The following is an 11,859-nucleotide window of genomic DNA, read 5'->3' as shown; positions in this document are numbered from 1 at the left end:
TCATGCTACAGTAACTTCTAAACCCTGGTTCAAATAAAATAATATCTTTCCAAATAAGCCTTTAGCCAAAATACAAAACTTTCCCAAAAACCCTAGTTCATCAGAAATAAGATATATGTGGGCTAAACATCATCAAACCCACTTATTCTAAACTAATAAAGAAAATCCTTTAAATAAATTCAAAGCCTTAATATCTAAAGACCCTATCTCTAAGTCAAGTCTTCCACAGCTTGGATCAAGTAGATCAAAGCTGGTTTTTCTTCTTTCAAGCTCATCTTGAGTGTTGGGCTCTTGCTAGTTTCTTCCCAAGTGGCTTGTACTAATCCTTGCATTGCTTCCTTGATCTTCTTGACTCTTGATCTTGTAATTGGCCTATCTGGAACTTGCAAATGATCTTTAAGAGTAGGCTCACCTTGGTTCCCATCAGTAGGCGTGTCGTCTGGGTTCATGCTGGTGCTCGTGATGGGTGACGGTAATAGAGAGGGGGACGGGCTAGGCAAAGGTAGGAAAGAGAAGAAGAAAATAGTAAAAGGAAAAGAAAAAAGAAAAAATAGAATAAAGAAATTGAAGGGGGCGGCGGGCAGAGAATGAGATGAAGCCCTAGTTTCCTATTTGTCTTTTTATGTGTTTTATGTTTTTTAATGTGTTTGAGTATTTTTTTAAAAATAAAAAGAAATAGTCTATTGGACTTGGTGTCCATAGCGCTAGTGTATCTCTTACTTGGAAAAGGGGCCGTTTAGTTCTGTTTTTACAGAGTGATCTTCTCTCACAAACCAAAAGGTCTATTAGGAGAGAGTTTTATAAAAGTTAAGACAATGTCCGCCATAAAAGAATTTGTGTGCAGTGATGCCTCAGAGCAGATGTATAGTTTGACTTGTAGTCTAGATTTTTCTTGTATTGATAAGTCATAGTTAGGATCTTTTCCACTATAGAACTTATAATTAAGTAACGCCTGGTTTGGTTACTAAGATGAGAGTCTCATCTCCTATAATCATTAAAACTTTCTTAAATTCTCATATAAAATATAATAAATAATTCAATTTTTTCAAATCTCAATATTTAAAAATTATATTATAACAATATTTTATTCAACTTTTAACTTTTATTTCATCTCATCTTATACCATCTCATCTATGTAACTTGGATCCTCTAGTATTAGACCTAAGAACCAGATATCAAGATCTCTATTATTATGATTTGATCAGACCATGGTATCAAGATTCTGGAGTGAAATTACGAGGGCTTTTGTGAATTGAAGCCTCATCAGAATCTGATTAAAAATAAAAAAAAATCAATTCAATTGAGGCAATGTATGTGCATGGTTCTGTGGCCGAGGGTGGAGAAACAAAAGGATTAATATAGATGGCAAAAGCCAAGACATTAAACAACGTAACAATCAGGGGACCCTCCATAGTGAGCTGAAAAAACCCAGATTTCTTGTAGATCGGTCCAAAAACTGGAACTGGATTAAAAAAAAAAAAAAAAAAAAACCATGTTTTCCTGAGTTGACCCGTGCAATTCTGCAAATTAAACTGAGAGTATTTCTCTAAGTGCCCAATTTGCTGTTGGATTCGCTCATATTGCAAATATATATGCATTGGCTTTGAGTTCACTCAAAAATAATTCCATGTATGATACACAGTTTTTCTAATAACTTTTTTTACAACTCTAAATAAAAAGGTATTTTGTTAAATAACGATATTGTTGCAATTTTATTTTAGCTCTTTCTGCACCTCCCTTTCATCCACTCCTGCTACTCTACTAAGTTACTAACGTAGTATATCTGTGGTTTATTTTTATGCCTATTTTCTTTTCGACTTTTCCTTTTAGGTTGAAAACATATATCAAATATACCACTTTCTGCCCATCAACGTGATGTACGTACGTCCCCTACTAGCAAATTCAAAGCTGGGCAGTCAATAACAACCTTCAAGCCTAACATCGGCACGTGTAAACAGTATATACACCATAATATGGAATTAGCGTCTTTGGATCTTCCAGAAACAAACTTCATCGTCCCTCCAGCACTGGTGTGACACATGAGCTCCATGCACGGGTATCACTACAATAAATTTTCCTTTTAGGAACGAAATAAATTAAGGATAAACTAAATTTTGACCCTAAAAAAGAGTATTGGAGATGAAATTTCGTCTCAAAATAAGGATGGCTTTACGAAACCGTTTGAACGGTTAAATACCCGTTTGAATGAGATTTTCTGTGACGATTTTGATCGTTTTAAGAAGTCAAAACCATTCGAACTTCAAAAATTTGGTTCGAACATCGAACTAATGACTGTTTGAATGGTTTATAATCTATTCGAATAATAATCTTGATGGGGGACAAGTTCAAATACAACATTTATTCATTCGAACGAATGGTTTGGTGGAAAATTAAATTAAAAATAGATGGGATTCTTATAAACCTGTTCAAACGGAACATAACCTGTTCGAATTCATAAACAAACGTTCGAACGGGATTGTTTAATTATAATAATATATTGTTAAAGAGGTCATAAATATTAAAGTAATAAATATTTTTTCCATTAATGTGTTATCATTTTCAAAATATAAAAAATGTGTATATATTATATATTATGATTTATGGAGAATTAAAATATTTACAAATTCATAAATTACTTCTATGTAAATAATTTAAAAATATTTTAGTGATTTCTTTCATGTAAAATAAGCTTTTTAGTTAAATAAATATTACTTTAAAGATAGTATCATTTTTTAGATGATGGTGAACAATAAGTATAATAAAAAAAACATAATTAACAATAAAGAGGCTAGTAAACACTAAAAATAAAACCATACATCCCAAATCTCTAATGTTCCATACAACATTATAAAAACCCAAAATTAATAACTAAAACTATCTATTTGTTAAATAAATCAGAATCCTCATGTAAAATAGTTAGGTGTCCATCTATCTCCCTAAGCTTCTCCATGATGGGCTCAATGAACTCCTGCCTAATAATTTGGCAGTGATATGCCAATAGAGCTCGTACCTCATCCAAAGTAACACTACTAGGCTGTCTCTCAACACGGGTAGCAAAGTAGAAGCTGGATCGGTCAGCGGAGCACTATCCTGTACTGCGGGAGTCTTTGGTAAGTGACCCTTACTCTTATTGAATGTGATCTTGTTAAGGGGCCCCATCTGTGGCGACCTCCGCTCATTCCCTTGCATTGTAACCCCCCATTGGAGTAGGATGTTAGATATCAACAGTGCAAATGGTAGACTACCTTCACTCAAATAGCGGGACTCTGATCGAATGCGGAGGAAGAAATATAATGCTAGATCAATCTGCTTCCCCCGTGCTATCTACAACAAAAATCTGGCTCGTTCGATCCCAAAATCAGTCTTTGATATTATATCCAACAATCAGATTAATCATTCTGAAAAATGCTATATAGTTGCCCTGTCGGATCACCTTGCCGCCATCATATGGAGGAGCTGAAGAGTCTCGCACTAGCTGATGGACTTGATCGCTTGTGAGACCATCATCAACTAGATCACCGCCGTCCTCACTATCATCCAAGTCAGCATCCAGCTCATCGGGCTCTATATCTGGCGCTGGCGATGAGGATGCGGCCAATGTATCCACATTAGATGGTGCAGTCGCTGCTCCTGATGTAGCCTTCACAGCTACTGTAGGATATGCACCAAGCATGCGCAGGATATCAAGGAACTCAATAATGACGCGGGGAGAGAAGATGATACTCACTCCCCGTACCGATAAGTTGTATCACTAAGGTGCTCTCCCATGGCACAGTAAAACTCACCGACCATCTCCATATATGCTGTCTCACTCTGTTGACAGATCGGTGTCCATCCCCGATCGGTGATGATGGAGTGTATGCTTTGTCCCTTCCATGTAAGATCTCAAAAGTCATCCAGAATGATCTCCCGCTCAACTAGTGTAGGCCTGATCACCTGCTGAGCATGAGGTGCTCCACTACTTTGGCCAATTTGATCCCCATAACGTTTTATTTCGTTAGTTGTCATTAGTATACTGTTGATCCCTAAAACAACAATGAAAGTAAGAATATAATTAAAATAATTATCTAATTAGTTTAATGATAGAATTATACTATATTGAAATGAATTGAAATAGCTAGTTCGAACAAAACATATTCTTTTCGAACTAGACATCCTGTTCATTCGAATAAGAAGCAGCCACATTCGAACACTAGAATTGGTATTCGAACGAATATATTTTGTTTGTTTGAATGCGTGATCTATGTTCGAACGTAAATAAAGTTGTTGCCATTAGTACGGATATCAGTCCATTCGAATAATCGATGGCTAATTGCTATTTTCATTCGAATGAGAAATTAATCTGTTCGAATGACCAATTAAGTAGTTCAAATGAATTAATACCTATTTGGAAAATATGCGTTCAAACGAATTTGAATTCGTTCAAATGAAACCTTAGCCAAATATCCGTGGCTGAGTCAACTCAGCCCCAAGCGTAAAAATCAAGGATTCTTGAGAATCCTTAGTTTTAATCGGTAGAAATGATTTAGTAGTGAAGCCCTATCATTTCTACTGATTATATATCTGTAATTTAAGCCCCAAAACACCAAAATGGGTTCGGATTGATTCAAAATCCGACCCCCTCAAACCCTAACCAATTTACCCAAAAACAAAAAAGACAATAGGGGGATTTATAGTAGGCCTGCACATTAACCCGGCCCGCACAGATTCTGGTCCGACCCGACCCAATCAGCAGGAAAATGCCTCCAGATTCGAATCGACCCGATCCAAAATTACGGTTCGGGTCGAACCCGCTCTTTACGCTGCTTCGATTCTTTTATTTGCAGGGTTCCAATTTTCCAAACCTAACTCTTATCTTATCCTACCTACATGCGTCCTTTCCCACAGCCACATCTTCAACCCAATCTCTTTTCCTTATGCAGTACAAATCGTAGATGGGTCATGAGTGAACAAATTCAAAATCGAAGAAACAATAAGAAGAAGAAGAGGGGCCTGAGAATATGAAGATGAGTAGATGGCGAAGCAGAGAGAGGAGTAGGACCAGGTGGGGTCGGAGGCCTGATCCGCTCCAGGCATATGAGGCATGATAGGGCGCCGGAGGACGAGGAGGTGAGGAAGGGCTGTATTTTGTTGAAGTCAGAGGTGGATGGTGATGATTGATTGGTGGATTCGAAGTATGCTTTGAAAATGGAGTTTGAGAGATCGGCGTGGCGGAAGGGCCGGGATCTAGTGTGGCCGTGGTCGGCGTCTGAATCGGAGGGAGGTTGTTGGCGGTGGTCATTAGTTGAGGTCATTTTGGAGATTTGGAAATTATTAAGAGTTGCAGACTTCACCGATGATGGCGTCATTGTTTTGCTTCAGTCCGTGCGAGGTTATCGGAGATGTTTCAGATTGGAGGGGCTTCGCCGCTTAGCTTTAGATTTTCAGTCGGGTTCACCTGATGTTAGTCGGATTGTAGGGTTGTCGAAATCGACATGTACCCAACCCGATTTTAGCGGGTTCGACTCGACCGGGTTGTGCGGGTTGAGCGGAGTAGCGGGTGTTTTGCACAGCCCTAATTTATAGGATACATACCTCTTAGAAGTGAGAGCTTTGAAGTGCTACAACAGAGCTCGTGATGGAGTTGGTGGCTACAAACGAAGGAGAGGTGGAGGACGGAGGAGAAATGGAGTTTGTTTTCATTTGAATGAAGTTGGTATTAATTCGAACGGTGTATATTAATCATGATGTTGTGTTCAAACAAGTAAATTACCCGTTCGAATTAATATACTAGTTAAGTATATTAGTATACTAGTTAAATATGTTATAATATACTTAGTAGTTAGGTATACTAGTTACATATATTATAATATACTTACTAGTTAAATATATAATATAATATATATAGTATGTATAATATAAGTATAATATTAGTATAAAAATATATACTTTATATTTTACTAGTATATATACAATATACTAGTATAAAAATTATAAAAATATACCTATAATATACTTAACTAGTATATATACTAGTATTAAAATAAATGTATAAAAATATATCATGTATATCAAAAGTATAAAAATACTAGGTAATATATAGTAATAAATATATTAAATATATATATATATATATATATATATGATACATATTACAATAAATATATATACTAATATAATACTATTATGCGTCTGTTTGAATGGATATGCTAGTAGACGTTCGAATAGAATAAACTTTTGCTCGAATTGAATAAACTTAATTCCGTCGTTATAAAGCTAAGTTAATTATTATTATATTTTTTGGATAAAATATCTGAAACTTTATTAATTAAAAGAGGAATTACAGACGTAAATCAAACCTGAGATAAAAAGTTTAGAATATAATCTCACCACATATTGATTCTATGAACATTTCTCGCATATTGATTTCTCGCATATTGAGCAAGATAATGAGCACATGCTGATAAGGCCAGGCTAATTAATTAATTAAACAAACTGGAGTAGTGCAAGTTGCAGATCGAGAGCTTAAGAAAATATAATTGTCCTGTTCTTGTTTGTGGTTTATTGCTTATTTCTTTGGGGCTCTCAGTTAAATAGTGGACATGTTGTGAAGGATTGGACGTCCCTTTGGACTTTGATTTTTGTCTTTGGAAAACAGTGGACATGACTCGGTTACTGCAGTCAGATGACGAAAAAATATCATCCTTGAGGCCGCCGGTCTTATCATCTTATCATCTTAATTACTAGTTTTCAGTGGAATTTCTTTTATGGTAGGCCGCCCTATTATACCATGCGAGCTTGATTCTCATTATCTCTCTTAATTTCCCAAAGGCAATTAGTAAAACTACTGCTTAATTCCCTTGGCATTTGTTTTGTTAGAGCTGAAGTGAATTGGAATTAACTTGTCCGATTCTTGATTCGCCTTTGTGGTTACTTTAGTACTTAATTGTCATCCGACCAAACCCATGCCACTACTTTGATTCCTTTCTTATCACTTAAAAATAATTGAGTGACAATCATGTCTTTTACGACATTAATAAAAGGTATTTAATTTGTAAAATAAAAAAATTTTCCTAATCTTATTTTACTAAAAGGGGAATATTATATTTAGTCTACTTAAAAATTTTATAAATTGATATCCAATATATTTTATAGCAAATTAATTAAATAGATTTACAATAAACTACGTCAATTCATAAATTTTTTGATATAAAATTTCTATACAACACCTCCGTTTCTCTTCGTACATAACTAAACTTTAAGAAAAATGAGTGCTTTTTAAATTTCTGAATTTAAACGCTCAATAATTAGTAAACAAACTCAGCCAAAAAAATAATAAATAAAAATAGGATGGGTAGATTTCAGGAATCGTTGAATATTCATATATTGTAAGATCTTATTAATTAAGATAGATAAATTATTATGGGTATTTTAGCTATATAAAAAAAAAAAAAAAAAAAAAGAAAAGAAAAACTAATTTTATAAAGAGAATGAAACAGTACTAATGATGAATGTCATGTATTAAATGTGTTTTTTAATTACTCATTATTTATAATATTTCGATGCCAATCTTCTTTCACCAAAGTTGGCCACTTTAATAGACCAAATTAAATGAATCCAAAGCCGACTTCTTCGAGTGTCATGTTAGAATAAATAAAGCAAACATACAAAGAAAAGATTCCATCAGAAGTCCATCATCAGCAGCACTGATGGTACCGTCACTGCAGTAGGCTGTCTCCTCTATTCTCATTGCTCAAGCTTGAAACCATATTTTGCTCTCGTACTCTTTGCAATCTCACCTTCTTTCTTCCATTTTAAAGTAGAAGACATGGCCGAAGTAGGAGGAGCACTTCTCTCAGCCTTCCTTCAAGTATTAATTGATAGGATGGCATCTCGCGAGTTTGTTGATTTCCTAAGGGGGAGAAAACTCAATGATGGGCTCTTGGACAAGTTCAAAACGATATTGTTGTCCGTTGAAGTTGTGCTTGAAGACGCTGAGGACAAACAAGTTACGAATCCTAGCGTGAGAAAGTGGCTTGATGAGCTGAAACATGCTGTCTATGATGCAGAGGACGTCTTGGATGAGATTGCTACTAAAGCCTTACAATCCAAGTTGAATGCGGAATTTGGATCTACTGCAAGTAAGGTACGAAACTGCATCAAAACTTCTATTTTTTTCAATAAGATAGAATTAAGGATAAAAGAGGTACTTGGGAGATTAGAAAATCTGGCAAGTCAACAAAATGTGATGGGTCTAGTACAAGCTGGTACCGTCAGAAGGATATCATCTGAAAGATTGCCCACTACTTCTTTGGTAGAAGATTCAGATATTTGTGGTAGGAATGATGATAAGGATGAAATGATTGATAAGTTACTTCCGGATGATGCTACTGACAATAAGATAGGTGTGATTGCCATAGTTGGCATGGGGGGAATGGGCAAGACCACCCTTGCGCAGCTTGTATACAATGACAACAGGGTCCAAAAGCATTTTGACCTTGTAGCATGGGTTTGTGTTTCTGAAGAATTTGATATGTTTAAAGTAACGAAAACAATTCTAGAAGCAGTAACTTCCTCGAACAGTGATATTAAGGATCTAAATCGACTTCAACTTCAAGTAAAGGAGAGATTGATGGGAAAGAAATTCCTATTGGTTTTGGATGATGTTTGGAATAAGAATTACACTGATTGGGAGATATTAAGCAAACCCTTTAAATCTGGGGTACAAGGAAGTAGGATCATCGTAACAACGCGCGATGTTGATGTTGCATCAGCCATGCGTGCTTTTATAACCCATCATCTAAAGAAGTTACAAGAGGAGGATTGTTGGTCACTATTTGCAAGACATGCATTTCATGATGCTAACTCCTATATGCATTCAGACTTTGAAGAGTTAGGTCGAAAAATTGTTGAAAAATGTAAAGGTCTACCTTTGGCAATAAAAACAATTGGGGCCCTCTTGCGATCCAAATTAAGTTGATGTTAGTGAATGGGATAAGGTTTTGAATAGTGAGATATGGAGTTTGTCAGATGAAGAGATACAAATTCTTCCAGCTCTAAGATTAAGCTATAAACATCTTCCCTCATATATAAAACGTTGTTTTGCTTACTGTTCAATATTTCCAAAAGATTACTGCTTCAACAAAAATGAATTAATTTTATTATGGATGGCAGAAGGTCTTCTCCATGAAACTGAAAACAAAACAATGGAAGAAATTGGTGGTGATTATTTTGTCACTCTTGTATCAAGATCATTATTTCAAAAGTCGAGTGAGGATGAATTTAACTTTTTGATGCATGATCTCATCAATGACTTGGCAAAATTTGTATCTGGTGAATTTACATTTAGGTTGGAGGCTGATAGTTCTCACCAAATTGTTAACAAGACTCGTCATGTGTCGTATGTTAGAACTGATTATGAAAACTTTAAGAAGTTCGAGCCTCTTCAAGAAGCTACGCAATTGCGTACATTTTTGGTATTAAAATCGTCAACACCTTGTTTATACACAACTAAAAGGTTGTTGCGTGATGGTTTATTGCCAATGTTCAGTTGCTTACGGGTGCTCTCCCTATCTAACTACTGGAAGCTATGCGAGTTGCCAGAATCAATTGGAAAAATTACACCATTACGTTATTTGGAGATTTCTCGTACAGTACTTGGAAGGCTGCCTGATTCTTTATGCAAGTTGTACAATTTGCAGACATTAAAGTTATCTTGTTGTACACATCTTAGAACATTGCCAAGAGATATGCAAAAACTCGTTAATTTACGTCATCTTGATTTCACTGGAACTCCCATAATTGAGACGCCGATACATGTGGGCAAACTAAAATGTCTCCAGACATTAACCACATTTGTCGTTAGCAAACGCACTGGGTGTAGCATTACAGAATTGGGAAAGCTTGCAAATCTTCGGGGAGCACTTTCTATCTTGGGTCTTGAAAATGTTGAATCTTTCACCGATGCACATGGTGCATGCTTGCAAAATAAAAAGTAGCTTGAAGAGTTAGCATTGAACTGGAATGGTTCTAGTGCTGAGATTTCAGAAAGTCAAAGAGATGTACTCAACGGTCTCCAACTGATAAGAACTCGATCAAGTGAGGGAGGAACTTGAAAAACAGAGAAAAAGAAGAGAATACTGAATTGTATTAATGAAAAGAAGTACATTACAAGTCTGATATGGTACTCTATTTATAGCAAAATAACAGATTTAACTAACTATATTGTATTGACTATTTTAGCCTTTTCTACTTTGGATTTTAACTCCATATTATCAATATGTGATGCAATACTCCAACACCCCCCCTCAAGATGAACATAAATGTTAATAATGTTCATCTTGCGAAGAGTATGGTGAAAAGGCAATGATCCAAGTGGCTTTGTGAAAATGTCTGCCAATTGTAGCCGAGAGGGAATATAGAACAACTTGATGAGCTTTTCCTGCAGCTTCTCTTGAACTAAATGGCAATCAATTTGTATGTGTTTGGTTCTTTCATGTTGTACTAGGTTTGTGGCAATGGACATAGCAGATTTGTTGTCTGTATATAAGAGGGTTGGTTGAGAGTGGTCAATCTGTAAGTCTTGTAGTGCATGGAGTAACCACTGTATTTCAAAAGTTGTAGTTGCAAGAGCCCTGTACTCAGCTTCAGCAGAGGATCGACTAATAGTGGCTTGCTTTTTAGACTTCCATGAGATCAAAGAGTTTCCCAAGAACACTGCAAAACCTGTTATGCTTTTCCTAGTATCAATGCAGCCTGCCCAGTCACTGTCTGAGAAGGCTTTCAACTGAAGTTCTGAAGATAAAGAGAAGAGTAAACCCTGTCCAGGTGTGGCCTTTAAGTATCTAAGTACCCTTATTGCTGCTTTGTGATGATTGACTGTCGGTTTAGCTAGAAATTGGCTCAAAACTTGGACAGAATATGCAATATCTGGTATGGTAATTGTTAAGTATAACAATCTGCCAACCAGTTTTCTATAAGATGATGGATCTTCATATGGTTCTGAATCATCAATAGCTAGTTTGAGATTGGGTTCCATAGGAAATGCTGCAGGTTTGGAACCAATGAGGCTAGTATCTTGTAGAATGTCCAGTGTATATTTTCGTTGGCAAAGAGAGATCCCAATGTGAGATCTTGCTACCTCTAGTCCAAGAAAATATTTTAATGGCCCCAAGTCTTTGATTGTAAACTGTTCATCCAGAAACTTCTTCAATAGTTCAATATCTTGTAAACTATCACTGGCTAACAATACATCATCAACATATACTATCAATGCCATAAATGATGTTGTTGACTTTTTGATGAATAATGAACATTCAAATTTACCTTGAGAGAAGCCATAGCTGATGAGAGAGTTAGACAGTTTTTCAAACCACTGTCTAGAGGCCTGTTTAAGACCATAAAGACTTTTTAAAAGTTTACAAACTTTGTTGTTCTGATTTGGCAGACCAGGAGGCAAATCCATGTAGACCACTTCATGTAGTTCACCATGTAAAAATGCATTGTTCACATCTAACTGATGAATATGCCAGTTCTTAATTGCAACAACAGCAAGTAGAAGTCTAATAGAAGTAATCTTAGCAACAGGTGAGAAGGTGTCAAAGAAATCTAGACCTTCTTGTTGAGTGTAACCTTTTGCCACTAATCTTGCCTTATGTCTCTCTATAGTTCCATCAGCTTTGTATTTGATTCTAAACACCCATTTACAACCAATGGTCTGTTTATGTTTAGGTAAAGTAACAAGCTCCCATGTTTTGTTTAATTCTAAAGCATTAAGTTCATTTTGCATAGTTTTTTGCCATTCTGGAAATTGAGCAGCCTGTTTATATGTTTTGGGCTCTAATGAAGTTGTGATAGAAGCAAGGAAGGCTTTATGAGATG

General features: G+C 35.8%; 1 pseudogene; it reads left to right on the top strand.

Moving 5' to 3' along the window:
- Positions 1-8,088: 8,088 nt before the first annotated feature.
- LOC122294837 lies at positions 8,089-10,154 on the top strand (annotated as a pseudogene).
- Positions 10,155-11,859: the final 1,705 nt, after the last annotated feature.

The sequence above is a fragment of the Carya illinoinensis genome, chromosome 14 (genome assembly GCF_018687715.1).
Source record: "Carya illinoinensis cultivar Pawnee chromosome 14, C.illinoinensisPawnee_v1, whole genome shotgun sequence".
Taxonomy (NCBI): Eukaryota; Viridiplantae; Streptophyta; class Magnoliopsida; order Fagales; family Juglandaceae; genus Carya; species Carya illinoinensis.
This window is presented reverse-complemented; position numbering and strand designations above follow the sequence as displayed.